General features: G+C 36.2%; 1 long non-coding RNA gene across 1 annotated transcript; it reads right to left on the reverse strand.

Moving 5' to 3' along the window:
- Positions 1-4353: 4353 nt before the first annotated feature.
- LOC123176071 (uncharacterized) lies at positions 4354-5333 on the reverse strand. Its single transcript, XR_006488347.1, has 3 exons — positions 5124-5333; positions 4921-5007; positions 4354-4781 (listed from the first exon to the last, which is right to left on the reverse strand). It is a non-coding gene; the product is annotated as an uncharacterized lncRNA (long non-coding RNA).
- Positions 5334-8096: the final 2763 nt, after the last annotated feature.

Raw genomic sequence — 8096 nt, forward strand, 5'->3', positions numbered from 1 at the left:
ATTTTTGTTGTTTTGCGCATCTTCAAATGAAGAGATAATTCTAATTTGGACAACCTATTAATAACGAGTAGACGATTTGCGCTAGCTTTTTGGGAAAACGAGTTGCACTACATTTGGGAAACTTGACAATTTTGCACCTTATTTTGGGTCCATATTTTCAGAGAATTTTAAGATTCCTACTTACCTCGTAGCAAGTAAGATGATAATTTAATCCTAACTAATGGTAAATTTGACCACAAAAATATGAGAGATACAAGATGAATAGGATGTATTTTTTTTAACTTTTTTTCTGTTGAAACACCGATTACAACATAGGCGCACACCACACCACATAAATACTATCACACAACGTCTTCGGAAGTCGGATTGGAGTTGCGGCGCTTCAAGGTTGACAATGTCATGTGCCTCACTATCGAGGTGAACACCATCTCCCACTGAAAAACTAATCTACATTAATGAGACACCAAAACGTCAAACCTGAATGATCCCTAGTGGGCTCGGATACCACCACCCTCCTACCTATCGACTGCTGGTGATTCTCATATTTTTGACAAATTTGGTGATATCACATTCGAAATAGTCACCTCCTTAGATGCATGTCCTTTCGACGTAAAATTTATCATACATGTGCATATGATATCTTGACGTTTCGGTTTCTCTTCCCACATTCTAACGTGTTGGAAGAAATATCTCATGTACTTTATATTCAATATATGTGGATAATGTTTTTGTACTTAAGTATTCATAATGACGTTATATGTGTGTTTCTTGTAATTGGCAGAAATATAACTTACTTGATTAATATTTGATACATTTTTTATTTACTTAAAACATGGGTATGTGACGTCCTTCATGTGTATTTAAAAAACATCACACTTTTTTCTTAAGTAATTAACAATTGTAACGGTATAGAGCTTCCCCCCTTCGTCTTCAAACAAATCAGAAAATAAGTACACATGTTTGTTTAGTATAACATTAACTAGAAATTTTATATCTTTCATTGTTTACCTTCAAGATGTAAGGACGATATGATGTCTTTCTAAATTTGTAGCGATAAGAAGTCCACAATATCCCTACACAATCATTACCATCATCTTACTCACAAGAGGTAATAGTGATATTAACCAACGGATCATAAAGCATTTTATTTCTCGATCATTTTGAGAGCCTCTTAAAAGAGCTCATATTATCAATTTGCACCACATTTTCATGCATCGGATTTGACTAACCAATATTGTAGCAGATGTATTGCACCAACTTGACAACATATTTTTTTCCTTGCTGCTTCTAAGCAAGCCGATGGGCCAAAGAAACAATTTGATCGTCTAGCCCGAACCAGGTCGGAAGTTACAGGTTTGTTTGCTCGCATGTGAGCTTAGGGTTAGGAGTTAATTAGGAGGAGAGCGGCGAAAGAGGGGCAACATGGGCATGGAGCATGTGTCACAATCCACCCCCTTCAATTCAGATTCTAAAATTGCATATGATAAGGGTGTGATGTATGGTTCATTGTCAAGATAAAATATGGTAAACATTCTAAGACCCAAAATGTGATGCAAAGTGGTGTAATATGTAACATGTTACAAATAGGTGGTCTAGCCTTTGTATTAGCTTCGAAAAAACATCCAAACATGTTTTCGCATTTTCGCATCTTCATGAAAGGGTATAGAGCCTCCCCCTTCATAAAATAGTGTGCACAACCTAACTAAAATCACATGTAATTTTCAAAATGGGCAAATAATTAGTTATACTAGTCGCCAACCCGTGCAGTTGCACGGGCTAGCTATTTGCCCAAACATATGGATGTTTTAAAATTCGATTCCTTGTGTAAGTATCCTTTGTCAAGAATGAAATATTAATCTTCCGAACATATAATACTTTGCGCCAGAATATATGCAATTCTTCAATTGGAATTCTTTATTTAAGTCCTTCTATGGTTCTATGGTTACTAAAGAACATATGTTTTCTCAGTTGTGAGGATCATAAAAAATTACATTATACACATGTTGCAAAATCTATATCCATTTTCTGTTGCAGACAAGCATAGTACATAATAGTGTGGCGGAAGTAAATTAAAAATATGCATTGGAGTAGAAACTGAGGCACAACTCGTGCCTTTCTCCTAAATAATAACTTAGGAAACGAATAGTCCCATCTTCATTTTCTCTGTATCTTGTTTTCCTCTCTTAATGAGTTCAGCAGAGCAAAAAAAATGATTTCTGCAGAGATTCAGCATTTCTCTTAAAAAGGAAATTGAGGTAGGAAATAGTCTAAGTCATAGCTCAGAGCCTGAAATATTTGGTTTATGAAAACGTTTTACCTAGTCAATGAAGATTAGAAGTTTACATGAGTGGCCTGTGATCTTCTCCCTTCGTTCCTAAATATAAGCCTTTTTCAGGTTTCAAAATGGACTACATATGGAGCAAAATGAGTGAACCTACACACTAAAAAAACGTCTATATACATCCGTATGTAGTCCGTATTGAAATCTCTAAAAAGTCCTATATTTAGAAACGGTGGGAGTAGCATATATAGTGGTATCAGAAAATATTGAAATTAAACCATAATGTTTCATTTTGAGTGGAAATTTCCAATCAGGATGCACCAACGTACCCAGGTGTGGTAATACAAACCTTTTTGAAGAAAAATACATGATGAATCATTCCACTTCATTTACAAATTTTCTTAAAAAACACTTCGTCGCAGAACATTTAAAACCGGTTTTGCCAGCCTAGAGCCATCTGAAGTAGAAAAGGTGAATCGCCACTAAACTATCCTACATTAAAACAACAGGGTGACTACTACAATAGTAGAAACATTTCAACACAACCTTTAATTAAACCTCATTTTTAGAGGAGATCCATCCTATGAAAGTCCTCTTGTGCTACGTTTCAGGTTCTACCATGTTCAGCTTGAATGAATTTCGATGAGGATCTCAGTCAATACACCATGAAATGAATAAAGTGCTCCAATATTGCAGATTTTGAGACATATTTTGTTGCTTCTGGTCTGGTGGAAAATTGAGATGGCATTCTGGCAGTACGGGGAGTAAGAACCTCGAGGAAGCCATCATGATCACAACCAACCAATCCATGCCTGCTTATCTGACAATACTTTTCTTCCTTTGTCCAAGAAGAGAGCAACAACAACTATATTTATCAATATATGCATTGTTAACTGTGTTTCATCTATTCAACGTTGCAACAATAGAAGCATATAAAACGATACATATAGGTTGTGCTTCTACTAAATCCTCCATCGGGCATCATGAAACACAAAATTTTCAGGAGAGCACCATCAGGTTTAATCTTGTACATCAAGAAAAGGGATTTTTGGTCTAAACAAAAAACATGCAGTGGATTCAGAGGGATTGCAGATCATTTGACCTTACATATAAATGTCGAAAATGTTTAAGATAGAGAAAGCTCCTAACTCATATCTTCTGTATCATGAGCTCAAGACACAAAGAGTAAAAACCGAAAAGGCAGAATGTATGTGAATTCTAGAAGGTAACATTATCCATGGAACATTACATTTGAGTTTTATTTGTGCTAGTGAAGTTAACATTATATGTGAACTACCAGAACTATAACAACAAAGCATATGGTGAGCTAACATATATGTGATATATTCATAACCAAACTGCTAAATGAATGATGCTTATATTTACATGGAGAACAGCCATTCTAGCTTCTATAAGAACAGGGTAATACACTAATATTCCATTTAAAAATTCAACTATGTAAGGAGCGACTTTTCATAAGAAAAACTGAGGCTTTTCTGAGAAAAGAAGTTCGGTATTTCTGCAACGACTTGGATAATTATATGATCTGGAAGACGGAAATTTGTAAGAAACCGTTTCTACAGATATGTTAGCTTATGTACTTTAGAAAAAATGATGTGGCCTAGAACTGAGAATAGCAACATTTAAGCAACAACAAATAGTACCAAATATGCCTGAATTTAAGATTAAATTTACCCTAAATTGGGAGAACCATACAATTTGGTTTCTCTTTTCTGGTTTCAGAAAACAGCAGAATCTGGGTGTAGAAACTCGAACGACTGATCTTGATTAGTATTTTTAAACAAATAAAGGCTCTTATTTTAGGATATTCCTCCTACGGCAACACTTTGATTTACTTCACTTGAGAACAAAGCACTCACCTTTTATCTCGTCTAGTAGGCATGAACGGCACAGTATCTGCACAATAAGACACTGAGATGATAGAACTTTGCATGTCAAATATTCCATGCTTATAATTTAACTGATTGTTTATGGGTGTCAATTCTCCAATGTCATATAGAACGTCTACTCGGCGCATGAATTATTTGAATCGTAGAACTGGTAAGTAGCTAGCACATAGGCCTATCAACTGAATGCTTCCTTAAATGAGAAAATGTAAACCTTAATTGCTCACACAACATTTATCGATCTGGTATTCATAAGAAAACTAAATCTTGATATATTGATTATTTTCTACTTTGAAACTTGTACGTTCTTTCAGTTCATAAAAAGGTGAATCTAAGAAATTGATTCATATGCATGAACGATGGTTCATATATGTGCACAGATATTATGCATGCAAAGAACATGGGAGAAAGTAAAGGATAGAGGAAGCGACTTCTACATGATAGTCAGTTCAACAGCGTTGCACATGAAGCCTGCTTCTTTTCTCTTGCTATGTCACTTCCCATCCTTCCATCATCACCTGTTAATGCCATCCATAGGTTCGTTTCTTCCAGCCGCCGGTTCTCTTCCAGCAGCGAACATCCTATCCAGTAACCTGTGTTGAAGTTTATGTAAAGGCTCCACGCTTTATAATGCTTGTAAAAATTCATGTTACTCGACCAAGGACGTCGAACAACACACATCTGCACATCTATTTGATTCACACTGAACATAAAAAATCTGTTCTGGCGCACCTGTGCATCGTGCGACGTAGCAGTGTAGCATGAGTTACTCGCCTGTCGCCACCACCTGGATGTCTTAATAAGAACGATCTGATGGACCTGCAGAAGAGACGCTATCTTGAGATTTCCTTTTCATTTATTTTTTTGGATAACATATTCTTAGGGGGACTATTTCTCGAGTACAGATTCTTCAAAAAGGATCCTGCCCTCGCCACCATTGGCGAGTTGCCCACAAAAGCACTCGAGCAGCGTCGCCTATAATAAGAAGAGTAGAGCACGACAAAATCTGCTCTTCGGGTCATGCAAGAACAGTAGGGGAAACGACGGCCGTGTGGAATCGAGGGCAGCTTTTTCCGGGTAGAGAGGAAGGAAGGAATCTGCAGCGATTTTAGAGGAGAAGTTGTTGAAACCTAGATGAAGGAGAGGAGTCACGGCTGGAGAGAGAGATGGATTATGGATACAGCTTGTTTTTTAAGTTTTTTGATGAGGAGTCGTGAGAGATTGAGAGATTGCCAAAGAGAGACTTGAGAGAGAGATGGATACCTTTATGATGAGGAGTCGTGAGAGATTGAGAGATTGCCAAAGGGATTCGTCTGTAGGTTTTTTTGCGGTTGAAATTGTTTCTTTAGTTGGACGATACGTGAGAAATTGAGCCATCACTATTAGGAAAAGGCCTGCTAATGACGCACCTGTTTTGGCCATTAATAGCGCACTACAGATGCGCCACTAGCATCACGCCACTAGTAATTAATACTAATTGCGCACCAGGGGTACACCATTAGTATACTAGATACTAATGGCGCACCAGGGAGTGCGCCATTAGTATATCACACGGTGCGCCATTAGTATACCAGATACTAATGGCGCACCACATAGAAGTGCGCCATTACTAACAATTTTTTTAAAAAAAAATTCAATTTGTTTTTCAAATTTATTTTTTCGTTTTTTTTCTTAATCTCGGGTCAATATGCTTAATCTCAAGTCAAATCGCACTCGATGGTCAAACTTCCCAAAAGGTCATCCATCCTCACACTACTCCAGGACCAGCTCACTTAACACGCACTTGTTGATATATCTAGCATATCAATCCTTTTAAACCTTGTTGATGTCTAGGACTTTGTTCATGTTCATGAGTCTGCTGAAATTTTGAAAAAATATTTTAAACTTTCGTTCATATTACATATCATATTTTGAATATTTTTCAAAAAAAATCAAAACTATATTTTTTTTTCTGTTACTAGTGGCGCACCTTGCAAATGGTGCGCCACTACTAAGTTTGAAATTTTTTCCATTTTTTCCCTCCAGATTTTAAAAGCCCCGTAACTTTTTTTGTTAGGTTTTTGGGGATTCTAAAAATGTTCAACGGGGTTCTCCCGTTGAATTCGGATGTAACTTTTCGAGTAGATGATTTTTCATATAAAAAACTTTTTAATTCGAGTTCGTATGCAAAAGTTATGCCCATTTTACAAATTCCAGAGAGATTTTGCAAATAAAGTCGAAATTCATATTTGTAAATTTTCCCAACAACTAGGCCACATATCACATGGGAAACTTATTTTATTTTATTTTATTGACATTTTCATCATTTTCTTTTATTTTTTTTTAAACTGAAAAGGCGGTCCCGGGGTGCATTCGGTGGAATTTTTGGGCAAAACTAGTAATGGCGCACCGTAGGTGTGGTGCACCGTGGGTGTGGTGCGCCATTACTAGTTTAACTAGTAATGGCGCACTATCCCCCGGTGCGCCATTACTAGTTTTAAAAAAAATGTTAGTAGTGGCGCACCACATGTGTGGTGCGCCATTAATGTCCATATTATCTATAGGCCTTTTCCTAGTAGTGCATGGTAGATTGACCCAATTGAGTGATGGTAAATCATTTTTTTAATTGAACAGATCAGGAGTAGACGTGACAAACTGAGCTATGGGAGATTGACCCAATTGAGTCGATTGTAAATCATTGAAAAAAAGAGTCATATTTTAGTCTTTTAGATAGGTTGAGATAGAAGTTATTTAAAAAAATTGAATTATTTTTTTACGATGAAATGTATGAGTCGATCTACATCGTAATAAATCGGTCCCATCAGATTAATGGCTCGTAAAATCTAAAAATCATGTTTTAGTCTTTTAGATAGATTGAGATAGAAGTTATTTAAAATTATTTTTTAAAAATTATTTTTTTACAATGAAATTTATGAGTCGATCTACACCGTAATAATTCGGTCCCACAAGATTAACGGCTCGTAAAATCTAATTTACGTGGGAATTTCTAGGAAGTCAAGAATTAGTATAGGTATAGATAGATAGATAGATAGATAGATATAGATTGAAATTTGAGCCCACTATCAATCGATTTTGGGGGTGAATTAACTGGTGCATGCATTTCTACTGTTGCTATCATTGGCATTGGGAAGACTAGTCCAACCAATATCAATGGTTTTGCTATCTCTTAGGCAACCGAGAAAATAACTATTTCCGAGTCAACTCTAATAACCCCTTCTATCTCCCAATGAAACAAAATAGCCCTTCTATCCGAGTGAGGACTTGTGTAGGACCAGCTACATGTAGCCCATTATTTCAAACAAATTGAATAATGATATTTCCAAGTTACAACAAAAAGCATGAGAAATCTTATACATATTCACGATGATCTGTATTGTTTAAAAATATTATGATTTGCAAGCTACGCAAAAAAATGAAATCCCGGCCCAACAATAAAAAAAGTTGGCCCATTTTCATGTACGTATTTGTCTTTTTTGCCTATGCTACATATGAAAATATATTGTAATGGAAATTTTCTCAAATGTATTATATATGTATTTCTGTATGTACAAAAAAACATTTTTTTGCACTGTGGAAAATGGTATTTTTAAAACAGGCTACATGTAGCCCGTCCTACATTGGCAATTTTCGCTTCTATCCACATGTTATAAAAAGGGCGAGAAGATCTTGGTTGAGCTGTTATAGCTATTTGTAAATTACCCATCACTTTTTTTATATAGTTACATTGTTACATGAACAGCGGTGATTGAAATGACCTAACTAGATCTATGCATGCGTGACATCATGCTGACGTAGGATGCATGCACGTCCCGGCAGAATTAGCTAACTGATCCTCCTTTCGATATGAGATCGATTTGGACACAGCCTGTGTTCCACGTACGTTTGTGTGCATGTAATCATAGCAGTGG

Source organism: Triticum aestivum, unplaced genomic scaffold, assembly GCF_018294505.1.
Source record: "Triticum aestivum cultivar Chinese Spring unplaced genomic scaffold, IWGSC CS RefSeq v2.1 scaffold58993, whole genome shotgun sequence".
Classification (NCBI taxonomy): domain Eukaryota; kingdom Viridiplantae; phylum Streptophyta; class Magnoliopsida; order Poales; family Poaceae; genus Triticum; species Triticum aestivum.